The 19,111-nt window shown below is 41.0% G+C and overlaps 1 protein-coding gene and 1 long non-coding RNA gene across 2 annotated transcripts in view; one reads left to right on the top strand and one right to left on the bottom strand.

Annotated features, from left to right (window-relative positions):
- The window catches only part of LOC140419375 (uncharacterized), a 107,496-nt gene that overhangs the window by 50,176 nt on the left and 38,209 nt on the right, over positions 1-19,111 (bottom strand). The window lies entirely within an intron of this gene.
- On the top strand, positions 1,766-4,992 carry LOC140419382 (uncharacterized). Its single transcript, XR_011945751.1, has 3 exons — positions 1,766-2,574; positions 3,116-3,171; positions 3,449-4,992. It is a non-coding gene; the product is annotated as an uncharacterized lncRNA (long non-coding RNA).

Below are 19,111 nucleotides of genomic sequence, written 5' to 3'. Positions count from 1 at the left end.
GCCCTCCTCACACACCCCCTGCCCTCCTCACACACCCCCTGCCCTCCTCACACCCCCCCTGCCCTCCTCTCACCCCCCCCTGCCCTCCTCTCACCCCCCTGCCCTCCTCACACCCCTCCCTGCCCTCCTCACACACCCCCTGCCCTCCTCACACACCCCCTGCCCTCCTCACACACACCCCGCCCTCCTCACACACCCCTGCCCTCCTCACACCCCTCCTTCCCTCCTCACACCCCCCGCCCTCCTCACTCCCCCTGCCCTCCTCACACACCCCCTGCCCTCCTCACACACCCCCTGCCCTCCTCACACACCTCCTGCCCTCCTCACACACCCCCTGCCCTCCTCACACACACACCCCCTGCCCTCCTCACACACACACCCCCTGCCCCCCTCACACACACCTCCTGCCCTCCTCACACACACCCTGCCCTCCTCACACACACCCTGCCCACCTCACACACCCCCTGCCCTCCTCACACACACACACCCTGTCCCCCCCACAACTCCCTTGTCCACCTCACAAAGGTCCCCACTCTCTCCCCCCCCACAACTCCCGTCGCCCTCAAAAAGGTCCCTTCTCCCCCCCAACAACTCCCCTGTCCCCCTCACAAAGGCCCCCTTTTTTTCCCTACAACTCAACCTCACAGGCCCCCTCCCCTCCCCCACAACTCAACCTCACAGGCCCCCTCCCCTCCCCACAACTTAACCTCACAGGCCCCCTCCCCCCTCCTCAACCTCACAGGCCCGCCTCCTCCCCACAACTCAACCTCACAGGTCCCCTTCCTCCCCACAACTCAACCTCACAGGCCCCCCCTTCTCCCCACAAGTCAACCTCACAGACCCCCCTCCTCCCCACAACTCAACCTCACAGGACCCCCTCCTCCCCACAACTCAACCTTACAGGCCCCCCTCCACCCCACAACTCAACCTCACAGGTCCTCTATCCTCCCCACAACTCAACCTCACAGGCCTCCTCCCCTCCCCCACAACTCAACCTCAAAGGCCCCCTCCCATGCCCACAACTCAACCTCACAGGCCCCCTTCCCTCCCCACAACTCAACCTCACAGGCCCCCTCCTTTCCCCACAACTCAACCTCACAGGCCCCCTCCCTTCCCCACAACTCAACCTCACAGGCCCCCTCCCCTCCCCACAACTCAACCTCACAGGCCCCCTCCCCTCCCCACAACTCAACCTCACAGGCCCCCCCCTCCTGCCCACAACTTAACCGCACAGACCCCCCCCCTCCTACCCACAACTCAACCTCACAGGCCCCCCCTCCTCCACATAACTCACCCTCACAGGACCCCCCCTCCTCCCCACAACTCAACCACAGAGGCCCCCTCCCCTCCCCCACAACTCAACCTCACAGGCCCCCTCCCCACAACTCAACCTCACAGGCCCCCTTCCCTCCCCACAACTCAACCTCACAGGCCCCCTCCCTTCCCCACAACTCAACCTCACAGGTCCCCTCCCCACAACTCAACCTCACAGGCCCCCCCTCCTCCCCACAACTCAACCTCACAGCCCCCCTTCTCCCCAGAAGTCAACCTCACAGGCCCCCCTCCTCCCCACAACTCAACCTCACAGGACCCCCTCCTCAACCTCACAGGCCCCCCCTTTACCCCACAACGCAACCTCACAGACCCCCCTTCTCCCCACAATTCAATCTCACAGACCCCCCTTCTCCCCACAATTCAATCTCACAGCGCCCCCCTCCTTCCCACAACTCAGCTTCACAGGCACCCCCTCCTCCCCATAACTCAACCTCACAGGACCACCTCCTCCCCACAACTCAACCTCACAGGACCCCCTCATCCCCATAACTCAACCTCACAGGCCCCCTCTCCTCCCCAAAACTCAACCTCGCAGGTCCTCTATCCTCCCCACAACTCAACCTCACTGGCCCCCCCTCCTCCCCACAACTCAACCTCACAGGCCCCCCCTCCTCCCAACAATTCAACCTTACAGGCCCCCTCTCCTCCCCACAACTCAACCGCACAGGCCCCCCCTTCCTCCCCACAACTCAACCTCACAGGGCCCTCCTCCTCCCCACAACTCAACCTCACAGGCCCCCCCTCTTTAATAGCCTAAAAAAGATTTTAGGCTATTAGTATATTTATTTGTTAATATAGATAGGGTTAAAATGTAATACATAAATATGTGCTGAAGATGGAGAGCTGGGTATCGATGGGATGTGTGATTTGGAATGATTTTCTTTGGCTAATGCGTTTGCCAAATTAAATCACATGTGAACCAACAATAATTTAAATGGTTTACATGACAATTTAAATGACAATCAAAGGAGATCAAAAAGAAAAAAAACATTTTAAAACAATTAATAGTTCCATATTAACATTGCAAAGTGTGCAGTTCCTAATTGAAATATGCTAATTCTTTCAGGTGTGTTGATGTTTGCTGACATCAGTTTTTTTAACTAACGGTTTTCTGCAGCTGTTACTGATTGACAGTTGGTCAGAAGCTTCCAGACTCACTCCGGAGTAGGTTGCTTTACCAAATCCTCCACATTTTGCAGCGTTTCAGAGAACAATTCTACTATTTTTGATTATTCTGAGGTAAAACTACTTCAATAATTAATTACTTTTGCATAGTTGAAACATTTTTTGAATTTTTTTAATGAAGATTTTTTTTGAAACGGAATTTTTTTCAATTTTTTTTAAAAAAGAAAGATTTTTAATTTGGAAATTTGTGCTACACATTTAGTGAGAGGAAGGCTCTTAGTGGACGAAAAACAGTCCCCTGATGAGCAGTAATGACTGCGAAACATGTCGGGACCATTGTTTGCCTACAAAATAGGTTTTAGTAGCCTACATAAAGATCTGTACTCTCTACTTCGATGCAGATAGCACATTTAAAAAAAAATATATATTTTTTTTCATAACAACTTTTTTCCTCATTTTTAAAAAATAATTTTTTTTTAAATTCTTTAACATTTTGTAATATCTACAAAGGAAGATTCCCATCGTGATTTAACGGAGGGCTAGTCTACCAACCAATTTGAAATCTCTGCACAACTCTTCAGGTAGCATTTTTTAATACAAATATTTTTAATAAAAATAAATATAAAGTCTAACAAGGAATGATTCCTTCCACTAGATAGTCCACTATTAGACTACATTCGAATTGCAAAATCTCAGCAAGACCACTTTCAGGTACGTTACAATTTGGGAATAACTCCCAAAAATTTTAAAGCTATTTTCCAGTCTCGCGTCTGATCGATCTCGTGCCCTCTATCTTTATCACATTAACATAGTTTGAAATACAATAATAATTAAATTAATATAAAAATAACAATTTTAAATTGTTTGTATTTTAGTTTACATTAATTCGGCTTTTCCTCTCTCAATTTTTTTATCGATAACTAATGTTGCTTACATATAAAGTATTTAGAATTATATAAGAAATTAACTCTTTCTGTTTTATTTTAAGGATGAATACCACCATCCTTTTCACTGAAGAAAATTTCTGTTTACCAGCAACCAAAATAATGTACAAAATGCTGCAATATATGCATCACCTGACTATAATAGAAGGAAATATCCCCAAGTATATTAAAAAATTATCCAAAACATTAATCAATTTGATTCGACCCATAGGAGTTACCCCGCAAATTAGTTCAAAATTGATAACAAATGCAAATAATTGGGTTCAAACTACTCAAACAATTCTTATAGACCATTACGTAACACATTTAAAAAGATTACTTAATAAATTAGAAAAAGATGTTAAGAAGGAGCGACCACAAGAGGCATTTGATATGGCAAAAAGGTGGTATAACAAAAACTTTAGACAAAATGCAAGATTCAAGATAATTGAAAAAACTCAGAACTACATTTTTAACTCAAATATTAACATTTCACCCACAGACACAAACGTCATTAACCCGCCGGAAACACAGGACATAGATTCGGATTTCCAATATGCAGCGCCAAGTCACAATAACAGTTTTACACCTTTACCACAATTCCCAACTTGTACCACACACCTCAATCTACTGACAACCCCAGTCCAGGCACAATCATGTGTCAACGCAACTGACAGTCCAATTATAAACACAACCAACGTTCGACACATACCAAATAAAACCTTACCCACTACCACGAATGACGAGACCAAATATATCATATTGCTACACCCCATACATTTTACAAAAAGAAAAAATGGCTCTTAGTCCCAACAAAGTCTATTCTAATTATAGGTGACTCCAATCTGTCCACTATTAAGAATTGTCCCAACCCTAATATTCAATTTGACAGTTTCCCCCGCACAAAATTCATCCACATTACCTCCGTTCTACATAAATTAAAATCCCATCCCATAATAAATACAAGAATATTTTCCATAGGCATTTTCAACCGTACACAAACATCTACCACTGCTATCAAACAGCTACAAATCCTTTTAAAAATAGCCGCACATAAATTCCCCAGAACTAAAATCTTCATCACAGAAATTAATTTTAGCCAGAGACTTCCAGAAAAACAAATTCGGACAATTATCACCTTAAATGATTTTATTAGAAAAGAATGTTTCATCCCAAGCATATCAAATAAAGTTTTTACTGTTTCACACAATAATATAACCTGCACAGAAGACACTGCCACGGCCATCCTTCACAATTGGTTACAATATATTTAAATTAATTAACATACAACAATTTTTTTTCACCCGAACTGCACTTTAAAACCAACCACCATCCTTTTCTACCACCTTTTAGACACAATCTTTACAATAACAATATTACACACAAGTATAGAAATATACTACAGTATCCAATAGTTTAATAACAACCATTTTGTATTACGTCAATTAAGTAACATTAATATAGAAAGCATCCCCCAGGGAAAAAAACAAACGGGGAATAAAAGAGTATAAAAAATTTTTTTTTTCTTATGAAAACATTAAAATATGTATTGATATGTATATTACATTTTGTTTCCGCAAATATAAGTGCTTATTGATAATTTAGTAAAAGTGTGAATAAAAATAATTACTTTTCCTTAAATATTTTATTTAAAATTGTCTAATATTCTTAACTGTCATGTACTTGGACTTTCCTAATTATAAGTATTTCTAACTTAAATATTTTAATTTACAAAAATTTTTTTTAAAGGTTACCTTGATGTGACTGTCATCACGAAATGAACAACAATACAATGAATCCCATTTATATCCGGACAAATACATTTATCCCAACCGTTAAAATAATTTTAAAGATGTTACAAAGTATGCACCAGTTATCTATTCTCGAAGCGGACACCCCTTCACACATTGTACAATTATCAAAGTCACTAATAGACTCAATCAAACCAGCAGGTTTAACTACTACAACAACAAATAGATTAACAATCAATGCAAACAATTGGGTTTATAACACTAAAGTTTTATTAATTGAACATTATAAAACAAACCTGAAAACATTATTTAATAAATTACAAAAAATTATCGCTATAAATAGATGCGAGGAAGCTTTTTCAAAAGCTGTACAATGGCACAAAACAAAGCTCAAGAATAAATTCAGAACTAAAACAATCCAAAAAACAAAAGAATACATCTTTAATTTACAAAAAGACTTAACATTGAAAGGATTAAAAACGACTACTTCTACAAAACAACAACAGGACAATCGACAAATTGCAGGACCACTTCCCAAACATACAGACATCTCAACACCGATACCATTACACAGAAAACAGCAAATACCAACACAAACAGTGCCAAGTACTTCTAAGAATTTAATTATGGAACACATAATTTCACCCCATCACCTACACCCACGTGTTCTAGCCATCTCGGTCTTTTAAAAGCCCCTATCCAATCACTTACCTGGTCCTACAGAGCTGGGAGCCCAGAGGTGGATAGACATAACCCCACACAGTCATTCCAGACACACTCATCCTCACCGGACACAACACTCACCATGATACAAAAAGTAACTACAATGTCTATGACACAACATCTTCACACAAGTGACAAAAATAAAGATTGGTCATTTTTGCCACAAAAATCTATATTAATTATAGGAGATTCCAACCTCATGAAAATCAAACATTGTCCGGATCCAAACATACAATTCGACTGTTTTCCTGGAGCAAAGTTTTCTCACATCAGTACCGTTCTAAACAAATTACAACCCTTTCTAAAAATACAAAAAGTAACGTTATCAATTGGCATTAATAACCGCACACAAAATCCTTCCACCGCAATCAAACAACTCGAAGTTCTATTAAATACAACAAAACAAAAATTCCCTAAAGCAGAGATTTTTATAATTGAACTCAATTACAGTACAAGTCTCCCACAAGAACAGAAAAAAACTATCGCAGCCTTAAACCAATACATTAACCAGCATTCTTTCATCCCAGCAATTCCAAATAAATTTTTCCAAGTCCAGTTAGATAACAGTCATTGGACGGACGAAACAGCTATAGCTATACTAAATAATTGGTTAACACACTTACACGGCAACAAAACGAGCCTGCAAGAAGAACCACTTAATCTCAACAATACAATAGTTAACATATCAAACACATTCAAACTTACCATGATACAAGAAAAGATTTTAAACAAAGGATTAACCTTTGTCCCAGTACAAAAGCCAGACAATACACAAATACAAATAGATCTTGAAAGATTTTACAGAAGAATTAAAATTCTCAGTTTTTTGAATATGCAACATCAGATGACAAACAACCCTTCCTACCCCAATCAGATTGGAACCCACCGGAACAGAAAATAGACCCAGAAATAAAAAGCTTTATCCAAAAAATCAATTCAGACATCACAAAAATCAAACAAGTAAAAGATAAACAAAACTTAATGAGAATGGAGCGACAAGCAATCATGCAGCTTAAATCTAACTTAGATATCATCATAAAGCCAGCGGACAAAGGAAATAATATTGTTATTATGGATTGACAACAGTATCTTTTTGAAGCTTATCGACAACTTAACAACACTGAGTATTACACTAAATTATCAACACCAATATACCATCAAACATATGACCAGATTACAGGCTTGTTAGTACAATTACACAGTTTACAGTATATTACTGAAAAACAAATGGACTATTTTACACAATTTCAACCTTTACCACGGATATTTTATCTCCTCCCAAAAATACATAAAAATCCGGAAACATGGACGGTACCACATAAAATTCCCCCGGGTAGACCCATAGTTTCAGACTGTGGGAGCGAATCCTATAGAATTGCAGAGTACATACACTCGTTTCTAAACCCCTTCTAGCCCAAAAACATCCGAGCTACATTAAAGACACCTTTCATTTCATTGAAATTGTTAGATCCCTAAATATCACTTCTAAAACAATGCTATTCACTATGGACGTTGATAACCTCTACACCAACATTGAGACGGATAGAGGAATTGAGGCGGTGAGGAATATTTTTTAAAAACATTGGCAACCCAATAGACCAGATGCAATCCTCGTTCAATTATTACACTTAGGTCTAACGAGAAATGACTTTCAATTTAACAATGAACATTATCTACAGATTAAGGGGACAGCAATGGGAAAAAATTTGCACCGGCCTATGCCAATATCTCCATGGCCGAATGGGAACAAACGGTCTTCAAAAAGTGCCCCAAGACACCATTATGCTACTATAGATATCTTGATGATATATGGGGTGTTTGGACACACACACAATTGAGTTTGAACAATTTGTACACATCCTCAACAACCATCACGCATCTATTAAAATTAAAGTCATTACACATGAACACACAATAGATTTTTTGGACACCACGGTATACAAAGTTATAAAGGGTAATGGAGAATACAAATTAGCTACTAAAGTTTTCTTTAAACCTACAGACACCCATGCACTCCTACACACCAACAGCCATCACCCAAAACACGTCTTCCGAGGCCTCATTAAATCACAATTGACAAGGTTCCACCGTATTTGCTCAGAAAACTCAGATTTTGAGACTGCAGTACATACTTTATTCACAGCCTTACAACATAGAGGTTACACAAAAAGATTTCTTAGATATATCAAATCAAACTTTCTAACAGAATTACAGAACCCCTCCGGCAATAAAAATCTATCCTCAAAAATACCTTTTGTAATACAGTACAACAGTAAAACCACACAAATAAATAAACTCATCAAAAAACATTTTGAGAAACTCAAACAAGACGTTGTTCTATTAACCCAATGGAATATAGTCACTGCCTACAAGAGAAACAAGAACTTAAAAGACCTTTTGGTCAAGACCAAACTTCCCTTGGAAGAGAAATATAATTGTGGTCGTACCAACTGCACAAGCTGCAAATTTTTAAAAATCACATCTATAATTCACAATTCTAGATCAGGAAAAGTAGCTACAATAAAACAAAAGATAACATGCCAACATAAAAATTTGGTCTATGTTATACGATGTAAAAGGTGTGACATTCTGTACATTGGCGAAACAGGTAACACCTTACGAACCAGACTCACGGGACATTGCAGTGAGATCCGTACTCACAAAAGGCATAAATTAATTAACATACATTTTATGGAACATGGCCTCGATGCATTACAGATCATAGGATTGGAAGCAAATAGCAAATGGTCAACTCCACGAAGAAAAAGACGTGAGAGACATTGGATTATAAATCTGGGAACAAAGTCCCCTAATTGTCTGAATTAAAAAATAACAGAATTTTCAACACAAAAAACAACACTTATTTAGTCTTTCATTACACTCTAATCACACACCCTGACCCTGCATACAGACCTTAACCTTAAACTCCGACACGGGATCCTATCCTGCATGCCCACTTTAATACCTCGGGCCTGGAGTTTTGTACCTTGGTCCTATGGCCTCACCTGGATCTTAACCCTAACTCTATCCTTGATCCTAACCCTAACTAGGGTATAATAAACACAAATCTATCCCAAAACCCCCCCCCAAAGAAACCTGCTGGCTTGAAATTGTAGCTACAGGTAGGGGGTAGGGAACAAAAATAAAAATTAATTATGATTTTTTTCATAACACCAGTATGTATATTCATTCATATAGTATATGGCTTACCCTAACACTAATACAACAACTTTCACATTACCTATCCACACCGAAATACCTAATCCTAAGCCCCCTAAGCGACACTTGTATCCAAACACCTACCCTAAGTTACAACTATCACCCTTACATCACCTACCCACACTCTAAAACCTAACCTTAAGTCCTTTTATGGCTACATTATTCAGATCCAAACCCTAGGTTACAATTACAATACTCCTTGGACCATCAATCCACACTCTATACGCTAACCCCAAGTCCCTTAATAGGAACATTTTCCAGGAACATACCTCTCAAAAATTAACCATTGTCTCAACCTCAGAAACCAATACACTACAACCTAACCCCACCCCACCACTATCCCATATTAGAAAAATCATCCTCTAAATTTAATAAATGAACAGACATTTCTGTATCTACGGCAATGTGTAGGGTGAACTGGTGTAAGGCACGCGTTCTTGGTGCTACTTCAACCCCAACAAGGGTGGTCTCCTCGCTGCAAAGCCTTCCCAGCCACACGCTCAGACATTTAAGCTATTTAGTAAAATTATAAAACTTAATATATTTTAAGTAAATGAAGCATATTTTTCTTGGGATACAAGTTTTAACCCTTATCCAACAACCCTTAACGCTCAGAAACCAATAACACTACAACTTAACCCTAACCAACCCACTACTATCCCATATTAGAAAAATCATTCTCTAAATTGAATAAATTAACAGATATTTCTGTACAAACAACAAATGGTCGGGTAAGCTGGTGTAAGACACGCGTTCTTGGTTGTGCTTCAACCCCAACAAGGGTGGTCTCCTCGCTGCAAAGCCTTCCCACCTACATACTTGGACATTTAAGCGGTTCAGAAGAATCATGGAACTTAATAAATATTTAAATTCATTGAAACACATTTTTCTTGGGATATTAGTCCTAACTCTTATCCAAAACCTTAACCCAACACCCTTACACATTTATAATATATTTGGTTCCTCACCTTTTCCTTAATAAAACTGTAGTCAAAAAGAAAACGTAAAATCCCATACATTCCCTTACCCGAAACCCTAACACTAACCCTAACCCTAACCCTAACCCCTAAACTCTAAACCCTAACCCTAAACCCTTAACCCTAACCCTAACCCCTTAAAGGGTGACCTCTTTTCTGCACACCTTCTTTACTACAAGTTCGGACATTGAATCTGTTCAAAAAAAAAAATTAAATTTTTTTTTAAAAAATCATATAACTTAATAGATTTTAATTGGATGTAGGTCCGACATACGGTTTTTCACTTAAGATATTAGACATAACCTAAATCCATAACCCCAACACAACAATACCTACAATTTTTAAATACATTATTCTTCCAACTTTCTTATACAACTATAATCTAATCTTTGCTTCTCACTTACTATAGCCCAGTCCATCACGCAAACCAGCCTCCCATCTATTGACTCTATCTATAATTCCCGCTGCTTCGGAAAGGCAACCAGCATAATTAAGGACCCCACGCACCCTGAACAGACTCTCTTCCACATTCTTCCGTCAGGAAAAAGTTACAAAATTTTAGGTCACGTACCAACCGACTCAGGAACAGTTTCCTCCCTACTACCATCAGACTTTTGAATGGACCTACCTCGTATTAAGTTCTTTTCTCTACATCCCAGTTATGACTGTAACATTACATTCTGCAGTCTCTCCTTCCTTCCCTATGTACGGTATGCATTGTTTGTACAGCATGCAAAAAACAATACTTTTCACTGTATACTAATACATGTGACAATAATAAATCAAATCGAAACTTGCAAGAGACTTCAGCTAGCTTTTTGCGATTTATCCATGAGGACCCCAAGTCTCTCGGTGTTGCAGCTTTTTGCAGTCTTTCTCCATTTAAACAACATTCAGCTCCTTTATTCTTCCTGCCAAAGTACATAACTTCACATTTTCCTCCATTATATTCCATTTGCCAAGTCTTTTGCCGCTCACCTAACCTGTCTATATCTCTCTGTCAACTCTTTGTGTCATCCTCACCACTCGCCCTCTCCTTCAACGTATTCATGTTGTTCACGTCAACCACTCGCAGTGGGAGTGAATTCCACATTCTCACCACTCGCTCGGTAAAGAGGTTTCTATTGAAATTCCTGTGGTATTATTGACCTCTCCATGATCTGAAAAGATTTCATCCGGTCAGCTTTCTCTTTTTGAGAGAAAAGCACCCAGCCTTTCCTGAGGTTTCAATGCTCTCAGTTCTGGCGTTATTCTTGAGATTCTTTGTATCTTCTCCAGTGTCTCTGTTCCCTTTTTCGAAAAGATCAGTGTAGTCTAACCCTGATTCTAAACAAGTTGATCATAAGTTCCCTGATTTCCAAGTCAATCCCTGGAATGGATGCCAAAAAAAGGGATCTCTATCGAAGGAGGAGTTAAGGTTCTTACCGAGGCTGGAGAGTGGATTGATGAGATTGGCACCAGGGATGGGGGACTTCAGTTAGTTGCAGAGACTGGAGCAGCTGAAATTTCAGATCAGTCACTCGGGTAGGAAATGAGCCATGAATCTGGTCATGTCCATACCAGTTCTCTGGAGACCAAACCATTCAATCCCATTGCCCTGTAACCCTGAAATCTAATCTCCCACAAGTGCCAATCCAATTTCATTTCAAAAACGTTTGATTTCTCTGCCTCTGCTACCCTCGTGCTGAGAGTGCCGGGTCATTACCACTGGCTGCATCAAAATATTCTTCCTCACATTCCCCACCCCCACCTTTCTTGACCAAAAGGTCCAATCTGTGTCCCCTCCTCCTTGCACCATCAGCGAATGGGAATACCTTTTCTTTATTCACCTTGTCCAAACACATCATAAACGTGTCCAGCTCGATCAAACCCCCCCCCCCCCCCCCTCAATGCCCTTTTCTCCAAGGAGAACAAGCCCCCTTTCTCCAATCTGCAGGGTTATGGGGAAAAGGCTGGGGAATGGCACTGAGCCCCTTCTGCACAGTAACAATTCTGTGATTCCTCATCCCTGGAACCATTCTGGTTAATCTCTCTACCCTCTCAATGACCCTCACATCCTTCCTAAAGTGTGCTGACTAGAACTAGACTCAATATTCTAGTTGTGGCCTAACCAGAGCTTTAGAAATGTTCCGCATAACTTCCCTGTCTTTGTGCTCAATACCTCTATTACTGAAGCCCAAGATCCCATTTGCTTTACTAATTCCTCCCTCACTCTGTCCTGTCACCTTCAATATCTCTGCACAATTCCCATCTTTATTTGTCCCTATTCACTCTTTAGAAGTGTGTCATTCAGTCTACATTGCCTCTCCATATCCCATCTGCCAACTCACATTCTCCATATTAAACTCCATCTGCCACTTCAGAGAATGTTCGCAGAGATGTAAGAGTTAAACTATACAGAGAAGAGCAGACTCTGCTCCCTTTAATGTCACCCACAATGGAAGACAAGCTCTGCCTTTCAATGAGGCTCATAGAGCACAGGAGGTAATTCAGCCCATCGTGCTCCTGCTGGCTGTTGCAAACATGTTGTTTCATATCATATATATTTCAGAAAATAAATTGCAGTTTTGGGAATTGGAATTCCTTTAAATGTAGATAGATAGAAATTAACAGAACTCTGATGTAAATGCAAGTGAAACAAGCCTGGGTTAATTACAGTGAAGAGGTAGCCGTTGTTGATTTAATAAGGTCAGAATCACTGGTGTGAACAGTTAAACAATGTATGATCTGTCATGACTTTTATTTCCTCACAGAGGCAGTTTGCAGGCTGTGTGGACAATCTGCAGGAACTGTGGGACTAAAAGCCTAGAGGTCCATTATGAACCAGAGCGTTCTCAATATTTAAATCCCTCAGGATGAAGATAGTAAAGCCCAAGCTTCGATTTAGATTTGTCATGTGTACCGAGGTACAGTGAAAAGTATTGTTCTGCATGGAGTCCAGGCAGATCGCTCCATACGTAAAACAGATGGGATGGATAATAATTTCACTGTGTAAATACATAGACATCGGGTGAAGCATATGGAGGCTAGTGCTACAACTGTAGAGAAGATGCGTAAAGAGATCAGTTCAGTCCATAAGAGGGGCATTCAGGTGTCTGTTAACAGCGGGGAGAAGCTGTTTTTGAATCTGTTAGTGCGTTTTATAAGAACATAAGAACTAGGAGCAGGAGTAGGCCATCTGGCCCCTCGAGCCTGCTCCAACATTCAATGAGATCATGGCTGATCTTTTGTGGACTCAGCTCCACTTTCCGGCCCGAACACCATAACCCTTAATCCCTTTATTCTTCAAAAAGCTATCTATCTTTATCTTAAAAACATTTAATGAAGGAGCCTCTACTGCTTCACTGGGCAAGGAATTCCATAGATTCACAACCCTTTGGGTGAAGAAGTTCCTCCTAAACTCAGTCCTAAATCTACTTCCCCTTATTTTGAGGCTATGCCCCCTAGTTCTGCTTTCACCCGTCAGTGGAAACAACCTGCCCGCATCTATCCTATCTATTCCCTTCATAATCTTATATGTTTCTATAAGATCCCCCCTCATCCTTCTAAATTCCAATGAGTACAGTCCCAGTCTACTCAACCTCTCCTCGTAATCCAACCCCTTCAGCTCTGGGATTAACCTAGTGAATCTCCTCTGCACATCCTCCAGGGCCAGTACGTCCTTTCTCAAGTAAGGAGACCAAAACTGAACACAACTCTCCAGGTGTTGCCTCAGTAACACCTTATACAATTGCAGCAGAACCTCCCTAGTCTTAAACTCCATCCCGCTAGCAATGAAGGACAAAATTCCATTTGCCTTAATCACCTGTTGCACCTGTAAACCAACTTTTTGCGGCTCATGCACTAGCACACCCAGGTCTCTCTGCACAGCAGCATGTTTTAATATTTTATCATTTAAATAATAATCCCTTTTGCTGTTATTCCTACCAGAATGGATAACCTCACATTTGTCAACATTGTATTCCATCTGCCAGACCCTAGCCCATTCACTTAGCCTATCCAAATCCCTCTGCAGACTTCCAGTATCCACTGCACTTTTTGCTTTACCATTTATCTTAGTGCCGTCTGCAAACTTGGACACATTGCCCTTGGTCCCCAACTCCAAATCATCCATGTAAATTGTGAACAGTTGTGGGCCCAACACTGATCCCTGAGGGACACCACTACCTACTGATTGCCAACCAGAGAAACACCCATTAATCCCCACTCTTTGCTTTCTATTAATTAACCAATCCTCTATCCATGCTACTACTTTCCCCTGAATGCCATGCATCTTTATCTTATGCAACAACCTTTTGTGTGGCACCTTGTCAAAGGCTTTCTGGAAATCCAGATATACCACATCCATTGGCTCCCCGTTATCTACCGCACTGTTAATGTCCTCAAAAAATTCCACTAAATTAGTTAGGTACGACCTGCCGTTTATGAACCCATGCTGCGTCTGCCCAATGGGACAATTTCCATCCAGATGTCTCGCTATTTCTTCCTTGATGATAGATTCCAGCATCTTCCCTACTACCGAAGTTAAGCTCACTGGCCTATAATTACCCGCTTTCTGCCTACCTCCTTTTTTAAACAGTGGTGTCACGTTTGCTAATTTCCAATCCGCCCGGACCACCCCAGAGTCTAGTGAATTTTGGTAAATTATCACTAGTGCATTTGCAATTTCCCTAGCCATCTCTTTTAGCACTCTGGGATGGATTCCATCAGGTCCAGGAGACTTGTCTACCTTTAGCCCCATTAACCTGCCCATCACTACCTCCTTGGTGATAACAATCCTCTCAAGGTCCTCACCTGTCATAGCCTCATTTCCATCAGTCACTGGCATGTTATTTGTGTCTTCCACTGTGAAGACCGACCCAAAAAACCTGTTCAGTTCCTCAGCCATTTCCTCATCTCCCATTATTAAATCTCCCTTCTCATCCTCTAAAGGACCAATATTTACCTTAGCCACTCTTTTTTGTTTTATGTATTTGTAGAAACTTTTACTATCTGTTTTTATATTCTGAGCAAGTTTACTCTCGTAATCTATTTTACTCTTCTTTATAGCTTTTTTAGTAGCTTTCTGTTGCCCCCTAAAGATTTCCCAGTCCTCTAGTCTCCCACTGATCTTTGCTACTTTGTATGTTTTTTCCTTCAATTTGATACTCTCCCTTATTTTCTTAGATATCCACGGTCGATTTTCCCTCTTTTTACCGTCCTTCCTTTTTGTTGGTATAAACCTTTGCTGGGCACTGTGAAAAATCACTTGGAAGGTTCTCCACTGTTCCTCAACTGTTTCACTATAAAGTCTTTGCTCCCAGTCTACCTTAGCTAGTTCTTCTCTCATCCCATTGTAATCTCCTTTGTTTAAGCACAAAACACTAGTGCTTGATTTTACCTTCTCACCCTCCATCTGTATTTTAAATTCCACCATATTGTGATCGCTCCTTCCAAGAGGATCCCTAACTATGAGATACTGAATCAATCCTGTCTCATTACACAGGACCAGATCTAGGACCGCTTGTTCCCTCGTAGGTTCCATTCCATACTGTTCTAGGAAACTATCGCGGATACATTCTATAAACTCCTCCTCAAGGCTGCCTTGACCGACCTGGTTAAACCAATCAACATGTAGATTAAAATCCCCCATGATAACTGCTGTACCATTTCGACATGCATCAGTTATTTCTTTGTTTATTGCCTGCCCCATCATAATGTTACTATTTGGTGGCCTATAGATTACTCCTATCAGTGACTTTTTTGCCTTACTATTCCTGATTTCCACCCAAATGGATTCAACCTTATCCTCCATAGCCCCAATGTCATCCCTTACTGTTGCCCGGATGTCATCCTTAAATAACAGAGTTCCACCACCTCCCTTACCATCCACTCTGTCCTTCCAAAAAGTTTGATACCCTCAGATATTTAACTCCCAGTCGTGACCATCCTTTAACCATTTTTCTCAGACTTTTGTTTCTTCTGCCCAATGGAAAAGGTTGGAAGAGACAATAACCCGGGTGGGAGGGGTCTTTGATTATGCTGCCCGCTTTCCCAAGGCAGCAGGAGGTGTAGGCAGAGTCAATGGATGGGAGGCGTGTTTGTGTGTTGGTCTGGGCTGCATTCACGACTTTCTGTAGTTTCTTATGGAGTCCACAATTTTGAGGTGTTCAATATGAAAGTTGCTGAACCAAAAGCCAATGGAAGGACCCCTGTAAAATCTTGGAGATTGGCCAGAATACTAAGGAGAATTAAAGTGAATTGTGGAGAGCTTTGACATACCTTTGGATGGTCCCAGGAACATGTGAGTAAACCTTCAAGATATTGTTAAATGTAGGGGAATTATTTGGGGATAGGTTGGGTGGGAAGAGTTTAAAAAGTTGAACTGGGATTACAGCGTAAATCATTGTTAACTATAGTGTTAAGTTCATAGTGCTGGTTTTTCATTTTATTTTAAATATCTAGTAAAGTTTGTTTTTGTTTAAAAACATGACATTTTATGACTCCATTCTTTCAGTTAATCACTGCGTGTTTCTCTTTAAACATTAACCGTCCTGACCAGGATCATAACAATATGGATAATGTTTCAAAATAAATTGAAGAAAAAATATGGTTTTCCTTACTTTATCTGTTACCCCTCTCCACGGATACCCAATAATTTATTAGTGAGCAAATCGTTTTGTGAAACAAAAAGAGAATTGATTACTAAAAATTGAACTAATTGTCGTCCCTTCGAAAGCAGGAGGGCTATCTCCCAGCACAGAGGGTCATTAGGGATTTTCCCGTAGACTAATTGACAGGGATTATACCCTCCAACCATCTGAAGTGAATTCTCTACATGAATCATCCCGGCCAGTGCAGTTGTCAACTTGCAGTTAGGCTGATCAGCTCAAGAGTTTCTGCAGCATTTCATTGATCACCGTGTGATTCCTTTCACAGAGTCCGTCGCTGAAAGGACTTTCAGCTGCAATGTTCATGACCAAAATGTCCATATTTTCTCGCACGTCTCCAAACTCGTCATTAATAAATTTGCCTCCATCATCAGTCAGACACTGAGCTATTGCCCCAGGTCCAGTCCCTGTCCATTTCTCCATGACTTGTCGAGAATCACCCTTTTATCCTTGCCATGTATTATTGGAGAAAGACTAAATCGGGTTACCATTTAGTTACCATGTCTAAAGTTTAGAATGAAAATATTTCTGTCTTTGTCCCATACCTTTAGATTCATGGCAACTGCCTCGTTAAAATCACGGACAAAGGGAAGGTTTATAATAGGCTGTGATGGCGTGCTCCGATTCTTTTTACAGATTTCACACTTTGCATAGAACGTAGAATAAAATTCCTGCAGTGCACCAGAGTCTTTGAAAGGGACCTTACCTAGGAATACTCCCCCGCCCTATCCCTGTAACCCCACTTCACCTTTTGAACACTAAGGGACAATTTAGCAAAGCCAATGCACCTAACCTGCACATATTTGGGCTGTGGGAGGAAACGGGAGCATCCGGAGGAAATCCATACAGACATGGAGAGAAAGTGCAAACTCCACGCAGTCACCCAAGGCCAGAATTGAACCAGGGTCCCTGGCGCTATGAGACAGCTGTGCTAACCACTGTGCCGCTGTGCCAGAGCCTTGTCTTTGCATCAACCAACCCGGTACCTTTTAGCAGGATTTTTCATCTTTGACGGAGAGGTTGAGCAGTTTGTCTGCAGCTTTGAGACAATTTATTTTCTCTGATTCTTATCAGCTGATGCTATTCATCCTTCTCAAACACTCTGATCAGAAACGTCAGGTATTATTAAGGGGATATGATAATGTTCTGATGGAGTAAACTTCAGATGCATTGACTTTCTAAAAACAATTGCCTTATCTTGTTCCATGTCCAGTTGCATTTGTACTTTGTTCATGGAAGGTTTACGCAACAGAAAGGGTATTTCACCAGACACCGGTCCCAGTAAACCGCCTTACTCCAGCTATTTTACATCAAATCAACATTATTTTAGTGACTTCAATGTCTTGACATCACCAAACTGAAACATGGAGAGCTTTCTTACTCCCTGACCCTTGTGTCGTTCTTCACCAGGAGGTGATCTTCACCAATCTGACCCAATCCTGTCGAGGTGCAGCCTTTAAGGAATGGGCTTGTGAGGAAAGGTTGGACAGGCTAGGCTTGTATCCTGTGGAGCTTAAGTAAGATTGAAACATGTAAGATCCTAAGGGGTGGAATCAGAGAGGATGTTCCCTCCTGTTGAAGAAACTTGAACTGGGTCACTTTTTTAATATATATTTTTGAGAGTTTTTCCCGTTTTTACAAATAACACCACAAATCCTTAACTGGTACAGTACGGCAGAAATCCTCCCGTGTGCATGAATACAGAAAAGTAGAAGATTAAACTTGGTGCCTCAGTTTATACTGGGGAAAACGGTGAATGGATAAACTGGAGAAAGAGGGAGAAGAGGATAACGCATGAAAACAGGGTAAAATGGTGCACACCTTCACATGTAGCGATCGCTCACACACCTAAAGAAAATATAGGATAAGATTTCCATACCCTACTGAGGTTTGCTCCAAAACAGACCTTTCCCCAATTCCAATCATAATGAGGTGCCAGGGACACTTTGTGATGTATTTTTCCCGGATCAGGGACCTGTCTGCATCTTTACAGGATCCAATCAACATTCTTTAACCCCAAAATAAAGAAAAGTATAGAAATAATTCACAAAACCTTTTGTCCGAAGGGGGATATCTTACATTCAACCACAAGATGCAGCAAATCCCCCAAATCAAGTTCAGTAGAGTGATCATTATTCCATATAATATATATATTATATACACACACACAGCAAACATTCATACAATCGGTTCAGATTATAATTGACATGGTCAGTGCATCCCTTCACACGGAAAATAAAGGATATTGTAAAGTGTGGGGATCCCAGGGTAAAGCCATGAACATGGCCCTATGGTGCATGCTCTGCTCCATAAAGCAACCAAGGATTCTCCACCCTGCCAAGGCTCACGACACAACTGACCTCACTCCTCAGTGTAAAAGCAAGAATTGTAGTACGTAAAAAACACAG

This window comes from Scyliorhinus torazame, chromosome 5 (genome assembly GCF_047496885.1).
Source record: "Scyliorhinus torazame isolate Kashiwa2021f chromosome 5, sScyTor2.1, whole genome shotgun sequence".
NCBI lineage: Eukaryota > Metazoa > Chordata > Chondrichthyes > Carcharhiniformes > Scyliorhinidae > Scyliorhinus > Scyliorhinus torazame.
The sequence above is the reverse complement of the archived record's forward strand: the minus strand, read 5'-3'. Positions and strand labels throughout refer to the sequence as shown.